The 18,733-nt window shown below is 50.0% G+C and overlaps 1 pseudogene; it reads left to right on the plus strand.

Annotated features, from left to right (window-relative positions):
• The first annotated feature begins 10,552 nt into the window (after positions 1 to 10,552).
• LOC119100542 (pro-resilin-like) lies at positions 10,553 to 12,182 on the plus strand (annotated as a pseudogene).
• The last annotated feature ends 6,551 nt before the right edge of the window (positions 12,183 to 18,733 follow it).

Here is an 18,733-nt window from a genome sequence, read left to right on the forward strand (position 1 = left end):
GACTACACGAACATTACATGCATCCCATGGGCAGCGATGCTGATAAAAGCATGAGCAGGTTACCACCCGGGATTCTGAGCAAGCGTGTGACCTCGCCGACCTTTCGTTGCACAGACCTTGCGTGACGCTCTCAGGAGTCGGGTCCGGTGCCCGGAAACGGATCCACGGGCAGCGGGCGCGTCGCTCAGCTGTCGGGGCTTTTCCAGCCCATGTCGAGAATTGCACCGCGTATGGTGCGGCTACTGATTTAGTGTTCGTTGGTGGATAAACTATCGTTATGTTGTTTTCTGTTGAGTCCGTAATTAAGCCACGCAGGACGCATGACATTGCGATGAATGCCCAATACTCCCGGGAAACGGCTCTGAGGCTTCCTAGGATGGTTGTCTCCCTAAGCTTGTTTGCCTTGAGTGGTCAGCCCACTTACACACGTAGCCCAGCCTCGGACTTATTTCGACTTTGAATGGCAGGCCACCAGTCCGCAGCAAAGCCTAGGTGGTCCAGCACCCTTTCCTCTTCCTTTTGCGGCACACAACCTCGTTGGCATCAGACAAACAGCGCCACTCCATCAGGCCCCTCGGACGTCACACTCCCACGCGCCCGGTCGCTCGTGCATTCGAATATGGAGCCGCGGCATAAGGTGGACAATCGCCTCAATCAGGTCATGTCCAGCAGCGGTGCAATCAGAGCGTCCCTCCGGCGGCGGGCACGGCGCGCCAGCGGCGATGACGCAGCGCGGCCGCGGACCGTCACGAGCCGCCCATCGGTGTCGGCCGCGGGGCCCGCGCCCGCCCAGCTCGTGCATCTCGCCAGCCGTCAGCGGCGCACCCCGCACCGCGCGGCCCCGACGGCCCTGCCGGCTCGGCGCAGCGCGAGGCCGCCGTGGCTCGTAAACGGGGACGGCGGGCGCCGCTGGCCCGTCGTCGTCGTCCCCTGCCGGCTGTGCGTGCCGACGGTAGCCGGGCGGGTACGTCCGGCTCTGGGGCCGGCCGCCGCCGCCGACCTTGGCGCCGGCGTGCCCTCGATCGTGCAGAACGAGTGACCCCTGACCCCGGGCCGGCCGCCGTGACCGTGACGTCACCCGTTCCGGTCACGAGGCGGGGATCTGGGGCAGGCGGGATGGGCATGTCGGGGGCTCGCATATGAAGTGTTTGAACACTTTCTCTGGGCGGGCCGCGTCATGCACGTACCTTGCAACGAACACGAAACAAGGGATCAGGTCGTGGCATACCATGTTATGCATCATGTATGATGCGACAAGCCTATGCACCAAGAGGCACGTTGGGCAACGCAAGCGAGTGTACTAGGTTTGAGTTCAAAGAGGAGTAAAATTACTGAAACGAGAACGAGGTTAGTTAAAAAGTAATAAAGAAAATAGAGAGAGAGGAGACTTCACGGTCGACCCACGGGACAGGACAGTGAACTGTTCATACCGCGTTCGCTTACTGTGATGGGAAAACGACGCTTTTCTATCTGCGCTGCTGAGATGTATAACGAAGTCCCGGACCACTTTCAACAATTCCCGACTGTCTTTTTCCAAATACGGTTGAAGTGACATCTCCTGGGCCATATGACTAGTATCCCTGTACGTGTGTTTCAGTGCATTTGTTTTTGAATGACTATCCTTGTCCACATTACCTTTTAGCCATCTATTCATTTGTTGACGACGGGCTTTGTTAGTTCTCGGACAAAATAGCTCGGAGTTTATGGATTGTCCAAATATACGTCAATCAATCAGCCAATTAATCAATGAAGTAACCAAGCCATTGACATAAATGGACCAGAACTGAGCCAAGGCCCGGAGCGAGATCCGACCGTCATGGTTCTCTGTAACCGACGGCACAAGAACCTGGAAGTTCTGGTATTACTCCATAGACAACGGGGACATTTAGGAGTTCCACGCATGTTAAGTGGTCTGTTGCTTGGCTGCACACTTTTGGGCACTCAAAGATGGACTTTGGAAAAATGGTGAAAGACATATTAGCATTTTAAGCCAATGCATTCCCCAAAACACTCATAAGTCCATTGGGGCTTGCAACGCTACAACACCGGGAGAGAGCTCACGGGCCTCTGGCCCCTCCAAATATATGGAAAGCTGCACCAATGCCTGTTATCGACCTTCATAAACATGTATTGACTATTACAATAATACTGTATAAGCTATTTTTAGAAGTACCCACCAAGTCAAATAATGCGCGCGCCTTTGGAGAACTGGGACTTGCTTTACACTCTGAAACATCACACAATACCTTCACGTAAATGGTTTTTGATGGATGTTGTGCGGATAAAGCTGGAGCAATTTGTCAAACACGATCCTGTTTGTGTAGTCAGAGACTACCGTCTTCCTTGGATATATGACGTGAATGCTGACAACTAGCTCGTCAGAAAAAGAGCTTATTACATGGCCAGTTGCACATCAATTCAACAAAGCAGCTGATATAACAATATCCATTCACGTGCACTGGAAGCATGGTCTAAAGAGCAGACACAGTCCCATACATGAGCAGGATGTCCCCACCAGCACAAGTCATCAGACGGGGATTCGGGCATGTGCTTCAGCCAACGTTCGGCGCCAACGCTGGGTAACATTCAGAGAGGAAGACATTCGTCTGCTAGGGGAATGCCAGCAGCTGTTCTCATAATACTGCCAATAGCCGCGAGGATATCAGAAACATGACTGCTCACTGGGATGAGAATACAGTTTGTTGTTGGTTGTTTAAATAGAACGATGCTCCTTTATTTATTGAGGGCGAAACTTGAACCTATCGAATGGCTCAAGATCAATGTATTTCACGTGACCATAGGCCAAAAGACTGCTTGGTCTGAGTGAATATGCCTGGAGCCGGCCATTAATCCGGATGCGCCCAGACGCGTAGTTCATTCCGGCCACATGACCTGTGGCGCGGCCTCAAATGGGTCGAATCACTGCAGAGATCAATCGGACTCGGGCCCAGACTCAAGCCTAAACAGCTGTGCCCAATTCAGACTGGATGATGTTCGCAGCCGGGATTCCGACCCACGCCCAGACTCAAGTCAAAGTGAATGACGACCTGATCGTGCAAAACGAGTGACCCTTGACCCCGGCCGGCCGCCGTGACCATGACGTCACGTCTGTTAAGTGGAGCTCGGCTCATGGGCGTGCGAACGTCTAAAATAGTGGACGGCCAAGGTCAGGTTTCGCAAAACAGGGGATCACCAAACTGCGGGTGATTTATTGATGGCAGGGTATAGCACTGTTTAGGGTGCTATCCTGAAATGAGCTGGGTGCCGAATGACCTATTCTTTAAAAATATATATTTATCAAACTCCTTGCACAGATGGTTTTGAAATCATACCATTCTTAAGACACAACTTTCTGCGAGGGCACCCCACCAAGCCAGCATGTATAAAGTTTACTTGGGCGGATAACTTTTGCCTTGACCTTTAAGAAAGTACTGAAAACCACTGGTACTATACGAGTGCCAGTACCCTGAAAAAGTACTTTGAAAATTGTATGGCATCACGCAAAGTCACAATAGACACTCGGTGCAGCACATGACGACTTTTCTTGATGAACATTGCCAGGTGACCACTGTTTCGGCGATGTTTCTGTGACATGGGACCACATAGCTTACCATCACAGTCATCAAGTGTCTGGTGCGTTGTCAGCTTAGCTTCGGGGACCGTGGTTTCGTGACCATTCCCTTCCGAACCATGATGGCTGGCTCCTTAGGTCCGATAGCAGCGGTCATCAGACATGGGACTGATCCAACATGGGGTTAAGAGGATGTGTTCCGCCGCTTTGTGCTCCCTGACGCTGCCTGAGGTATTTCACCAACTGCGGCAGCCTGAGGGTTAAAAGAGCCCCCTCGCTTTCTCCGAATCTAATTGGCGCGTTGGAAACGCGTCCATCGATAGCCCAAGTCGGTTTGAGCCAGGGATAGTTAAACATAGTTAAAATGGCAGCTGTCAGGAGACCAGTGACGTCACAGATCGCCTAAATTTCCTTATTACTCGGGCAGTTTTTGAGCGTCTTCGGGAGTTTTTGGTATCCATAATCACTGTCGTACGGCTTTGATACTGGCGTCAAACGAAATGTATTGTTCTTGAACTTTAGAACGATGTCATAATGTTGGTGACGGAAAAGGGCCAGATCGCCAGATCGGTGTCGGATAATCTTGCTAGGTGTTACTTTTCTGGTTTCATAATCGCATGACATATAGTGACTATTGGCTTATAAATATATTGCTTTGTTCCATTCAACTTGTGGGGAGCACATATCGGAAATTTTCCTAAATTATCAAGCCGACCTAAACAAAATTGGTTCCTGGCCTAGTGTGACTTAGAACACTGCCCGATTTTTACAGGCACTCAGCCGAATCAATCATGATTTCCATCACGCAAATTTAGACATGTACGCAAACTGCGTATCGCCTGCACTTGCAGAAGCACGAATAAACTTTCATTCACTAATGACGTCATAATTTCGTGACACCACTTAATACGACGTTTCCTTCAGAAACCCCACATTCAGATTTTCACGCATTGAAAACTGGTTGCATCTGTTATGACAATCTAAAAATGACTCAAGAAGCTCGAGAGGGGCACGGTCAGTCCGGGGCTGCAGCGGTTAGTAATACGAATGGTATATTAGTAACGTGTCGCAAGGAACTATACCTACTGAGTTACAATCAGCATACAATTTTCAAATGACTTGTTAGTCCAAGATGACAATACTGAAGACCCCACAGTTATAGAGCATGGGACTCTGTTCCAGTTCTTAAAGTCAGACACCAATTTTCAGCTGCCATCAATCGCATGTTGAGACAGAAAATACGGCACCTGCTTTGAGTTTGCATTTCTTACTGGTAATCCACAATGACAATAGCTGTGCACATAAAAAGGTATAATTATTCACGGATAAGAGCTTCTTTACTCAATTACCTTCACCTTTACGTGGTCCAGCCGCTACCAGGATGCCTTGGTGACGCCCGGTACCCACCAATTAATAACGTTCGTGCAGCTTTGTAATTGGCTCGGACGGAAAGAATGTGCTCTTGCACTTCAAAACCAGGTCATGATCTTGTGAAGGTCAACATCATGTAAAGTCAGACCACGTTCTCAGAAACCTCATTAGATAAAGTTCACAGAAACTGGAGCTTTTTCCGGCACGGGTAGTGTAGTAGAAGACCTGCGCAACTGGGGAACGGGAGGTGCGGGCTTCGATTCCCCGCGGTGCCCGCGCTTGTTATCAGGGTAGGAGGCAGCCGGCCCTATATAGCCTCAGTAGTTGAGTGCGTCGCGTAAAGCTCCAATGACGACGATGAGGCCATTCCGCCTCTTTGGCATCACGGAAATGAGTCACCGCAGTGACGTCACTGTTGTCCACACGTGAAACAGTGTGTGAACAAACTCGTGCGGCGACTTAACGCCCATTCCCGCCAGGCGATCGGTAATAGCTGTGAGCTTAAGGCTGCAGCGGAATAAGTGTTCGTTTCAGGGAAGTCTGCAGTGCAGGTGTCTGATTTCAACTACAGTTTCCGATGCTTTTGTCCACGTCAGGGTTCATTTGACGTAGCAGGCTGCCTGCACAAAGGAGACGGATGTGCCCACTGTAGGAGGCACTGACGCAATTCTTAAGGAAACACATAAGGAAAAGTGATTCTGCTTGGACGTCAAAGTCATTTCGCGCGACTGTGAATAGGCTGGCATCGAATAAACTCGCATCGTTCAGGATTTGAATATGTCTGGCCGGATTTCGCCACCAGGCATGAACACAACAGTGCGGCACGAAACAATGCCCGGCTAATGCCAGATCGCAACGCCGCCATTTACAACTTTTGTATGAATCCAGCTGAGCCCACCTTTGTGAGTGGATGCTCTACATTGTGACATGGCCCTGATTCGCAGGGTGAGTGGCTCACCGGCTGCAGCTCAGCCCCGGTGACTCTGCCTGTTGGGACGCCTTTTGACTGGAGCTGGCGAGACGGATCTCATCGCGTCCTGTGAATGGTCTCCGCGTACATCGCGGCTGGGCGCATTCTCCCACCGGCTGTCTGGCTTTCGCTGCCCAGAGTCGTATGGCTTCCAGCTTAGCCAAGATTGTATGAGTTCACTGGTCTGATGTGCTCTGTATCCTGCCAATTTTGTGCTACAGAAAATGACTCTTTAAGAACATTGGTAAGGTGAGACATTCACTGAAAATGTTGTCAACGCCTACCAACTGCATAAAGAATACCTATGCTTGAGATAGCAGCTGTCTAATACGAGAAATATGCCTGTAATCAATGCCACTGAAAGGAACACGAAATTCTTCTTTGAACGGAAGAAAGTGCCCTTACTCTTAAACGACGCCCTTCCACCTTACCCTAACGCTCACCTCTTCCTTTCTCGACTCGTCCCTACCCGACACCCTTTCAGTTGCTCGCCTTTCCCTCAACTCATTTCTATTGAATCACCTATAAGCCACGTTGGTTTTCCTATGATGGTCCAGTTCTGGCTTTGCATGTTCATTGCACCCTAAATGTGGGAATTCCAATGTTGTGTTATACATGAATTTACGTTAGACCTAAACAAGAATGCTGCGGCGGCCTCCTTGATAACTGCACTGGTTACAAAGCCACATAGATGATGAATTATTTACTTTTCGCATATCTAGCCCGCACTAGGATTTCGAACTTAACACTTCAAAGCGGCCAAAGTCTCCCGTCCCCACCTTCGTTCACAATAGGTTAAGCCCGTGCGTCACGCCTGGCCAACGATAAAAGAGACACCGACCATTGTGATTCGCATTTGTACCCGGTAAAACCTGATGCCTGTGGCGGATCACTGTTTTTAACGGGTATTCACATTGACACATATCTAGTACAGTAACCTCACCGGACCGCACGCGATGGAAGCATGGCAATTGGTGAGAGGGTTAAATCAAAAGATCAAAATGTCGCATCAATTTTTTCCTAAAAAATGGGTTAAAGGCGATGTCACTGTTAGCCTGATTTTGGTCTTTAGTCGTGAAGATGTGGCAGTCAAGCCACACAATCAAACTTAATCATCGACATGCTCTTTGTTTTCCTAAGAGCGAATATTAAGACGAAACCAGCCGCGATATGGAATGACGCGATTTGCCATACCACAATGTGATCATTTTTGGGAATCGGTCGCAACCCGAAGTAGGATGCGCATCACCTTGTGCATTACAGAAATTGGCAGAGCGCGGTGCGACCATTTCACAAAACGGCGACAAACTGTAACATGGCATCATATCAGGGTTTGGCAAGCAGGGGCTTGTCACATCGCAATGCGGCCGCTTTTTTACGGCCAGCGGCAGTTTTCGGGAGCGGAGTCTGCCGTATTACTATAAGCTTTTGCTAGACTCAACAGATTCGCTCTTCCCTACACAATATGGTTGGTTGACGTATTGGAATATTAAGTGACGTATAATGTGACGTGTATCAAAAAGAGGGGACCCAAACTGTCTTAGCCTTCATTATATTATTATCAGTTGCATGCCAGCAAATTTCTGTATCAGTCCCAATGATTAGAGGAAACATCGACTTAATATGTGCTCAGGTGGGATGGGTCAATTGAACCCCCAAATGTTTTCACAAAATTATTTCCGAATGACTTAACGCAGACACGCCAAACTTTGCGTAGCTGTAGGCAATTTAATAGCGGATATTTTGGTATAAAAATAGATGTACCTTGTAAGTTGCTGACCCTTGGCAGGTCAAAGTCAGGCCGTGGCTGTCATTGTAGGCAATTTCTATAGCACCGCTGCATTTGATAAGACAATGGAGCGTTAGATGACCATACATCTCTGAAATAGTTTCTCAGGCAATCTCAGGCAATCTCAGGCAAGATATTTTCAAGGCAATTCAATCTAGGATTGCAGCAAATTTCATTGAACTAGAGTCATTGAACTAGATCAGAGCAAGGTTTAAGCCAACCTGCTTTTTAACTGGAGGCCTTGCTAAATGAAATAGCTTTTGGTGCTCATTTAGAATTTATTAACATCAGGGACCACAACGGATATTTTCCATGGACATCTTGGTGGTCAGAGTATGTCACTGAACCAAAATGACCCAGACAAAAATCTGTGGGGAAAATTTTGTTTTTAGAAACATACCGCTTGCGTAATCCTTGACAATTGTTCAAAACAGTCTCGTAGGATTTCGGTCACCATGACATTCCGAATGTAAAACAAGGTCATTGATCTCAGCTAAAAGCCAATGACCTTTTGCTGAGAACAGGTTCAGGGGGCTGCATGAGGAGGTCTGGGCGCACTTTGGACGCTAATCTGGAGTTTGAACTTGTTTGACCTCGTTTGATTCGAATGTCATGAACTAGTAACCTCAAATTATAGGACAGGTAAGTCCACACACATCACACCCCACCTTTTGGGCACATAGAAAATTTAATTTTGATATATCATATAGGTCAAATCGATCTTCCCCGCCCTAAGGAATTCAACCGGTCACCCGGATGCGTGTGAATGCCAGCGTGGAACACTGGTGTGTGCCACTGATAATGTTCTTCAACATTTAGCCTCTAGAATGTATATGGTTCACCTTACATAATTAACATACACATTTAGAAAACAACTGATTAGCCGCAACCCTTCTCCGTGGCCCGGACACGCATGGTCACAAGTCAAACATGAATCCGAGCTAAAAAGTTCGGATTCATTTTGTCATAAGCAGACTGGGGCTTGACCCCAACAGAATCAAATCCAACTTCGGAATTGATACTGTTTGCCTGAAACCATATTTTGATTCAGCTCAATCGGCTATTGATTATGATTGGGCATTGGTATGTATTGCTTGCGAAATTAGCATCGGTAATTGGATTCTACTTGAGGCATACGTGACTAACAACATGATTCGACTGCACACAATCAACTGATGGGTTGTGCTGGGTTACATAAGGCCACAGTCTCATGAAGTCGCAACCTATAACTATCTTTGCCCGACGACCCCTACCCAGACAAGTGCATGTGCATTCATCTGCATCCCATGCCATCCCGTAAGCTATGATGAACTCAAACTGAAAGTAGAAATCTCGAAAGGTTCGGGCTTTGACTCGAATCCAATCTCCTAGGACGAGGATTCAGATTCCGACTCAAGTGCATTGAAACGAAATGGACACGGACAACGACTCGGTGTCATGCTATTGGCCCAAGATTATGCTTTGGATCGCGAAGAAATAGTTTCCACTGCATTACTAGCTGTTTATAACGTGAGAAGTTCCCCTTTGTCTGTTAAACTCCACTGAGTTCGGGCTCATTGGGTCGTAATAGCTGTAAGGATCCAGGTGGACGCTATGGTCCCTGGAGACTGACATGACCGCCACATGCACTGGCGCCTCGCAGGAGGAGGCGCGGCAATGTGTACCGCATTGGTTTTGGAACAGGCAGAGGACGCCTTCCTCTGAACGTCCTCAATGGCTCAGCTGCTCACATCTGATGGAGCTGTGGATCCTCTCAGTCTTGTGGCACCAACGTGTGTCTCTCTTTTACCGCACATGCATCATATCTAACAGTATGGGTTAATACCTGATGGTTACATGTGTGTAAGCAGCATCTGGCTCGCCTTTCTTCCGACGTCTGACGTACCGTCACACGGCCTCACGGTGAACACGAGCGTGCAACCCTCGTAGCGGACGATGGCGCCACGCTTCGTTCTGGCCTCGAAATCTGGACACCCATGCGCTTTCGTTGATCCCGAGGTTACGTCCTTGTGTGCAGGCGTTCTTTTCTATGCGTTATTGGCAGTGCGCAAAGCAGATAACGTAATCAGCCAGGTCAGCCTCTCTGCTGGGATGACCGTCTTTCTCCGCTGAAGAATACACTGAGGCCTGTCGGCAGCTTCACAAGTTCCCTTGACCCGACCACCGGGACAGCTAACGAGCAAAGCACATCGTATGCGCTGTCTTCGTCTGCAAATCGAGTACGTATTGCTGCACCCTGTCGATTTGGACTACCAAACGCTCGTAGGTGCAGCCTTCGACGAGTCGTGCGAGACGATAACGTAGGTGACGCGCCCCGGAGTATTCGATTTCAGGCTGGCTAATTGGTTGACCCTTCTGATAATTGCCTCGCCTTGGGAGCGCAATGAAGCCATCCGCAGGCGAGTGAGCTCGTTGCTGTTCTACAGCCAGTGCGTGCAATAAGCCGCGCCGCGGATCAAGAGGGGTCACGAGTTCACTGCAGCATAATCGCCGGAGTGGAGGACGCCCAGCGCGAACTCGAGGCTCGAGCCCTCTGTGGAATATCGACCGCCGCACCCCACTTCGCACAGGCAAGCGCCATGAGGTGTCCGCCCGCAGCCTGCGCGAATTATTGTCCGACCTCCCCGCTGGGGCTGCGACGCTGCGAACTGACCCTCCGAGCCCCCGGTGGTACCGGCGAGGTCACCCGAAATGGCCGCCGGTCCAATTGGAGTTAGTGGCGGCGAGAAGCGTCCGGGCCGGGCGGGCCGGGACGCCGCCGTGCCTCAGGGGCGGCCGGTCGTGACTGGCCGCGGCGCGTCGAGTATATAACGGCTGGCGGCCACCGGCAGGCCATCAGTGAGCTGCCTCACCTGCCCAGCTCAACTCAGCACAGCAGCAGCAGCATGAAGGTGACTAGCCCCCACCGCTCTGGTCCCGGGGCGCTGCTGTGGGGTCTCAGGCACGGCCTCCAGCATGCTAGCGGCCGTAAAGCCGGATAGTATTGTTCTGCCCGTCTTTAAAGCTACTCTCTCTCCCGCTTTTAATTCCTCTTTTGTCTCATGTTTTCTATGTTTTCTCTTCTTTCTTCTTCTTTTCTGACTGCTCATTCCGTCAGCTTTCCCTTAAACCGCGGGCGTGTCTATTGTAAATAACTTGTATTTCATGCGTAAATTCACTCCACACCCAACTCCCTCGATCTCTCTGTGTACTGTAGCTAGTGTAGCACGGCCTCTGCCCGCCGATGTCTGCATCTACTGAGCTGGACGTGCCTCGTCTGCAGGCGACTGTGGCTTCCCTCCTGCTGGTGGTGGCGGCTGTCTGCGCCGATGGCCAGGGCGGCCGCGGCTCCTCCAGGCTCAACCAAGGGTACGGAGCCCCACAGAGGAGCGCCGGAGGAGCCTCCCAGGGATACGGAGCCCCGCAGAGGAACGCCGGAGGAGCCTCCCAGGGATATAGTGCTTCTCAGCGCAACGCCGGAGGAGCTTCCCAGGGATATAGTGCTCCTCAGCGCAACGCCGGAAGAGCCTCCCAGGGATACAGTGCACCTCAGCGTAACGCCGGAGGAGCCTCCCAGGGATACGGTGTTCCTCAGGGAAACGCCGGAGGAGCCTCCCAGGGATACGGTGCTCCTCAGGGTAACGCCGGAGGAGCCTCCCAGGGATACGGTGCTCCTCAGGGTAACGCCGGCCAGGGTTATGGAGCTTCTCAGGGCGGCGCCGGTGGAGCGGGTCGGGGCTACGGTGCTCAGCAGAGCGGCTACTCCGGCCAGGGTGAGAGCTTCCCGCCCCAGCCCTACTCCTTCAGCTACGACGTGCAGGACAACCAGGGCAACGACTTCGGCCACGGGGAGGAGTCGGACGGCCAGCCGTGTGGAGGGCGAGTACCGCGTGCTGCTGCCCGACTCTCGCGTCCAGACGGTCACCTACTACGTGGAGGGCGACTCAGGCTTCGTGGCTGACGTCAAGTATGAGGGTGAGGCCCAGTTCCCCGAGGAAAGCCAGAACGGACAGTACGGTCAGAACAACGCCGGTTACAGCGCCCCGTCCAGCAACGCCGGCTACAGCGCCCCGTCCAGCAACGCCGGCTTCAGCGCCCAGTCCGGCAACGCCGGCTACAGCGCCCCGTCCAGCAACGCCGGCTTCAGCGCCCAGTCCGGCAACGCCGGCTACAGCGCCCCGTCCAGCAACGCCGGCTTCAGCGCCCAGTCCGGCAATGCCGGCTACAGCGCCCCGTCCAGCAACGCCGGCTTCAGCGCCCCGTCCAGCAACGCCGGCTACAGCGCCCCGTCCTCCAGATTCGGCGCCGGCTCCGGCTCCGGCTCTCAGTACAGCCAGAGCAGCTCGGCTGGGGGCGCCGCCGGCTCTCGCTACAGTCAGTCGGCGTCCGCCGGCCCGCAGTACGCCCAGTCGGGCTCGTCCTCCCGCGCCGCCCCCAGCAGCGGCTATGGGGCCCCTAGCAGCGGCTCTCGCTCTCAGACGCCCAGCTACGGCTCGTACTAGGGCAGCCCAAGCCGCCCAGCCTGTCGCGTGACTGTATGTCTGTCGCTATGAGATGACCAGTGCAAACATCCGCTGTATGAAGGTATTGGCCGGCTTTGTACATATTTTAGGCAAGGTGGCACTGTTCACGTTCTCTCGTCCCTCTTTCCTTAGTTTATTTATCTGAAATGTTTTAGCGTGTAAAGCTGGAGCACATTTACCTGTATTCTGTGGATGCTTTGTCAGTGATCGGTATACAATAACAAATACATCTCATGATGAGGACTTCACCGCTTTTTTCTGCGATCCTTTTTTAGCACGGGTACTAAATTGCCCGTGACACAAGCAATCTGTGCTTATTCGATCAGCTGCACAGTCTCGGGCCACACGCCGAGGCTGTGCGCCTTGATGCCAAGTGACATGAAGTCTTGTAGGCCCTGTAACTCTCCATAGCTTTCTTAATGGCCGATATGTTTGCTACCGCTGGCCTCAGTAACGTGCAGTCTCAGGAATAAGAGACTCAACTCCGTTGAATCTTGAGACGTCACATTTTCCAATGTACCTACCTATCTGCATGCGGTATGCCTTGTCAGCCATGGTTTTCAATCATTGAGCAACACCACCTCCTGCTAGTCCGGATCCCGCTAGTCCTGGATCACACTCGCAGTGGCTCAGGATCAACACGATTGACTGTTACAAGGAAGGGTAACCGAACTGGCAGACATGGCTATCTTGGCCCGCAGGTGGTCACATGCACCCGGTACCGCGGAGTCGCCAAGCTCGGATGTCTCGTTGTTGTTTATGCCATAGCTCTCAACGGCAAGACGCATGCAAACTGGGAACTGGTCGATGAACGGGCCGTTGATAAAGCAAAAATTCGAGCCAAAAATGGCCAAGGTTCCGCTTTTAAATCTTTTCGGATGTCATCTGCCAGACCCTAAGTCAAGAAAGACAATGTTATGAAAAACATACGATTCCTAGTGACGTCTAGTGTTGCATGACCTCACAGTCAACGAATTGAAGGCAAGTCCCTCCTCCCAAATATACTAGCGTGTTCGCGAATAAGCTGGTCGCAATAAGTACGAATGTAAACCAACGCGAATTCACAGATTTTTTACCGAAATGCTTAGGCCTGCTGTGTCCATTGCCAGCCAGGTTTTAATCAATGTGATTTATGAATAAGCTAGTGTGCATAACAGCTTATCATCTTACCCATTTGTCTGTTACAACTAGTGAAAAGTAAACTTGGCCATCGTCCACACCCACTTGTCTAGAGCTCCATGAAGGTGTGTTCGTTATGCTTTGGTGGATCATGCCACACGACACCATACTGCCACTGCGGGTGTCTTCACATGCTGCGGTAGCAAATCGACGCCCCACGAGGCAGGAGCACGGGGCTAAATGTGCACCACATCTTCCTGTCTGGCTTGACCGACATAAGCACAAAAAGTTATATCGTTTGGATGAATATAGTGGTCATAGCAGTCTTTCAGTCGAATGTAGCGATTATCGCAACAAGATACAGTTCGACCTTTGTCAGTTGGTTTTAAACCTCGCACACATCGTTTTAACCTCTAGTTTTGCAAACGTACATATCTCCAGTCGAATCAAAATGCCTTTCTGGCAACTAAGGTTCCAAAAATTTACACCTTACCTGCAAATCCCAGGTTTACATTTTGTATGGTCAATCATGTATTATCACGTACCCAACAGATTGCACAGCGAAAATGCGTGAAATCTTTCCATTGTTTCCGATTACTTCCCATCGCGTCTTATCCTTGTGCGCGCCAGATAATTTTTGTAAGGTGGTCTACAGGCATTAACTGCCTATGAAATAAACCTTATCAGTGCTCGTATCATATTTGGAGGTCATGCAAGCTCAAGGTAACATCAGCTGAAATGTTGGAATTGACGTCAAATATTCCCAAAGAGCTTGCGGCGTGGGCCACAATGATTGCATTGTTGAGGTGATGCAGTGGTCACTTAGTGTCAAAGCTATCTCATATCAAGCATATAAAACCGCCAAACTATCGCAAGCATGCCTGTCACGTTACACCAATACCATCAACACACACGAAGATCACAAGTTCAAGGTCATTTAAGCTTAATGTCCTACAAATGGATGGAATTCCTCAAGTGATATCGCACTATACTGAATACATTATGACACGCTGGTATTCGAGCAGCGTTAAGAACGAACCGAGAACTCTGTGGGCGTTGAGAATGAAAGGTTTATTAGATACGGCAAAAGCATGATTTGATCTCGCCTAATCTCCAACCTGATGACGCAGCGCACGTCTTACAACACACATGATGTAGTGACCGGATTATATTTGTAGACCATGTAAGAGGCTATCGCTCTTTTCAGTTTCGCTCTGATATGCATAGGATGTGAAACATGGTACGCGGTCGTAGTTAACAGCCAGTGCCGACGAAGATGGTACAATGCCCAGTGCCGGAGAGAGCCAAAAATATCGTAACGAACATCCATTCCAGCCACTTAAAAATGACTGGACTACTCACACAAATAAAATGAGAGGGACTCTCAAGAATTGGTGCTCGAGTGGAGCCTTACGATGAGAGATGGGACAAGCCGCGCCGTTTGTAATGCAATGCACTGAATCATCGGAGATGAATGGAAAGCATAGCCAACAAACCCAGTACATCGTTGCTCGTGCACATCATTCTTGCTCACCACGTGAGATAATTGGTCTAGTTTTTGCAAGCGCAGCGTCTGCGTTACCCCAGCGCTGCTACGTCACGATCAGACGCGTGATTCACGGCAATGAACAGCTGACAGGCACGACCTCCGCCAATGCGGCATAAAAACACACCAGCGCAGTAAACACTGAGTAGACAGCGCAACGATCATGTGAAATAAATACATGCGATGTTGCAGGCACACGACATTTGAAAGGGACGCGCTTGATCATGTCATAAGCCATGAGCAAATTATCAATAAAGCCGCAGCTGCTGCATGGTGCGAACTTGGATGTTGATCATTATCAGGACAGCGAGTTGACTGTCGTTACAGCGAACTGACTGTTACTACAACGAACTGACCGTTACTACAGCAACCGGACGAACGGACGACCAAACCATCTGGAGAACTGCTGCCAGCACGTGACGTCATCAATCAACACTAACAAGTCCTGCTGACGGGCTCGTTGTCATGAATGGGTCTCCAAGAACGCGACAGCGGGTAAATCGCAAACATAGGATGTCATATGAAGCTATTCGGCTAGTATTTTACCGAACATCAGGTCGCTTAAGCCAACCTAGTTGCGTCCGTTTCCTTTACAGCTTGTCACCGCGCGCTCTTTGATAGAGCGTCAGCGACTGCAGTAGCGCCTCGGACCCATGGCGCAACTAGGATCCGAACCCGCTGTACACGTGTGCTTTAATGTAAATTGGCGCGTTTTGTAAGCGTGGGCTAGTAGGTCGCACGTTTCTCAGGTGTAGTGCGATGTGACGACAGATGAAACACGTGTAATTTTGCAACTTTATCTCATTAAACGTAAGATTAGCGGCTTGGTTAGAAAATAAGATTAGGCTTCTTGACAAATTAACCCAATTACTCGGTTGAGCATACAGCCAAGAAACTATCTTGAAAACTATCATGCGCATGAGGCAGTGCAGATCTAATCGGTGTTGCAAGACCCTCTTATTGTCAATTGACATGCATGAATGTAATGACACTGGACGGGGTGCATCTTTATCTGGCGGATGCAGACTGTAGATGGAAACATCATTCACAACAGCAACTGAACGCCTCGCTGGAGCCATTTTTGATTCAGCACTCCGAGCAGTGCTGCAATGGAATGTGTGGGCACGAGGGAGAAACCTGAAATAATTATGTCCAATTTAAGTTCCAAACTTGTCTACAAATGTTTCTTTAAAATTGTATTTGTAGGTGTCTTCTTTTCATGCTAGTTCATGCAACGCAATGCTCGTTTTCTAGCAAATTTCTAAAACGTAGCGGCATCCTGAAAAAACCAGTACAGTTTCGTCCAGGACTGTGACCGACACTGAAAAAAAACATCTCCATTCACATAATTTACGTCGACAGATGCATCAGCCAGCGACGTTTAGAGCCAACTCCAGGTGACTTGACGTCCGTACAGCGTTCACACCAGCATCTACTGATCTGCTTCTCGATTCACACGGGGGATTCTAAGCCCCTCTTGGTAAACATGATCTGGATAATAAGACGACTAATTACCCGGAGCGCTCGGAGCAGGCACGACTCGTGAGGCGCATCACGAGCCCCGTGTGACGAATCCCGCAGGCTGGTCACGCGTGAGCCGCTGACTAAATCACGCGTCCACGAGTGACCTTCGGCGGTCAGGTGGCGCCACGCGCCTGCATTGATAGGCGGGCGATCGAGGGCATTTTCTTATTTGCGGACGTGTTTGATCGACATAGGAGGAATACGTTGGGTAGCAGGATGAAATTTGTGATGTGTATTTGCATTCGATTCAGCGGACGTTTTGTCTGGCATTGACGATTATTTGCAGTGTATGCTTCCCGGGACCAGTGGGAGCCAGTTCCTAAACGACAAATATGGACAATGCCCTTGACTTAGAAGGTTTTTCGAGGAGTGCTTCTGATAATGTACGCCGACATTTATGTATAATACATCAGAATTTACTTGGGGCAGGGGTGGATCTAGAAGTTTTGATCGGAGAGGACACATTTTTTCTAGGTAGAGCCTCGGATATAAATGGATTGCAATGATTTATCGCTCTAGTGTAAGTTTTGCATTTAAATTTTCTATTGGGCGTATCATACGGCAATGCATTTATCGAGACAGACACGTAAAATTTCGGGTTGCAAGTGTCGCCCAAGTTCATTCCGCGAGTGCATCAAAGCAAGCGAGGAAAGGCGCATTGGTCATCAGACACCATTGGATGAAGAGGTCATCTACCATCCTACACGAAATTTGAACCATATTACAATAAGACTCTGCATGCGCAGGGGTGATTATGTTGGGATGGCCACACCAACAAATATCATATTTTGACAAGGTGCACACAATCTATCTGCATGTGTCCTCAACATCACCGCAGCGCCCCTGTGCAATAGGCGCATGTGCTGTGTTGCAAAATCTTCTCAGCATCGCACGGGAACTCACCGATGAATATGGTGCAGTTTGGCACTTACTGCAGATCATGAGTACCCACCTTAAAAGCACGCCTCGCTTATCATCAGCGGCACTGTCACGAACACTTCTTGTAAAGAATAATTAAGGGCGCTGGGCTTCCATCGCTAGCATCGTTATCATACTTCTATGAGAGGTGAACGAATAAAAGGCGTCTATTTCCCATACCGATTCCGCTTAGATACCATGATGCGTTATCTTTTTGCAACGAGTGTCGTTTCCACACATATAGATGATGATGCCGAGAACCACTAAAAGATTACGTAATTTTTCCTCCAGAATACCGCCCAACATGGCTACCTGCGCAATTTTGTGAATAACTGACATGATTCTCAGATCTATCGCAGCTGCGCCACTCTACTACACAGAAGGCGCTTGTCCCGCCGTCCACTTCATATCAGAGTGTGCTCATTAACGATGGACACGGACATTTCGTGGCGTTGTGTGCCGGAGTTCCTAGTGAATTAATGTCCAGTAGAGATACGAATATTTTCTGTCGCGGGCTGCAACTTTTATCAGAGGAGTACCCTTTGTGTATCACGCTACTCACATTTCCAGCCGTAAGCCGCGTGACCATTGAGGGGTCCCATGCATGACCAGGGCACTTATCCCTTCTTCGCAACAATGGGATGAAGGGAAGCGGACAGTGGTAGTACAGCACTGCGCGCTCCTGGAAGTCCCACGTCGAGTCTGCACAGGGGCCCCCGCCGCGCGGTATGTACGGCGGCTCGGTCGGGGCTCCCGCCAGGGGGCGCTTGGCCAACTCATGGCCGGTGCATGCTGTTTCTTGCGATCCATTATGCAGCGCCACGGACAACCGAGGCGCTGCAGAATGCAGGGATAAACGTGAATAGGGAGAGGAGGGGGAGGAGGAGGGACACATTTTTGAAACGATGACTTTGTGTGTGTGTCTTTTGTCAATTACGCAATACACAGTGGTTTTTCATGAAAAACACAGAACAGCTTTTAGAAGGCCCACGCACCCGACCAAATTTGCCCCAGGCCCCAGGACTGTTCTCTTAATCGTCTTCACCACCATTCCCTGTCGTGATCACTGGGAAAACGTGCTCTGGCAAGATAAGCGCGGTTTTGCAGAGGTGTTCTCGTACGAAGAGGGCGCCTAGGGCGCCTTTTGCGGCGCGTTGGCGTCTTGCACTCTATTAAGTGAACAACATGCCTTTTATGACGTTGTGCACCTATTGCAACGCGTCACTCAACTGATATAATGGACAGACATTTTTAAAAGACCTGCTCCAGTTTTACCTGCAAGTCAGGTCAATATTACAGTCCTTCAATGAAACAGAAGCAAACAATGGCACTGTAAGGGAGGACGATAGATTTTGCGTATTTATACAGGGATACAGAGATTTCGTTCGACCGAAACTGCACGGACTGGTTAAGCTCAGAGCCA

This window comes from Pollicipes pollicipes, unplaced genomic scaffold (genome assembly GCF_011947565.3).
Source record: "Pollicipes pollicipes isolate AB1234 unplaced genomic scaffold, Ppol_2.1 Scaffold_4881;HRSCAF=5763_pilon_pilon_pilon, whole genome shotgun sequence".
Lineage (NCBI taxonomy): Eukaryota > Metazoa > Arthropoda > Thecostraca > Pollicipedomorpha > Pollicipedidae > Pollicipes > Pollicipes pollicipes.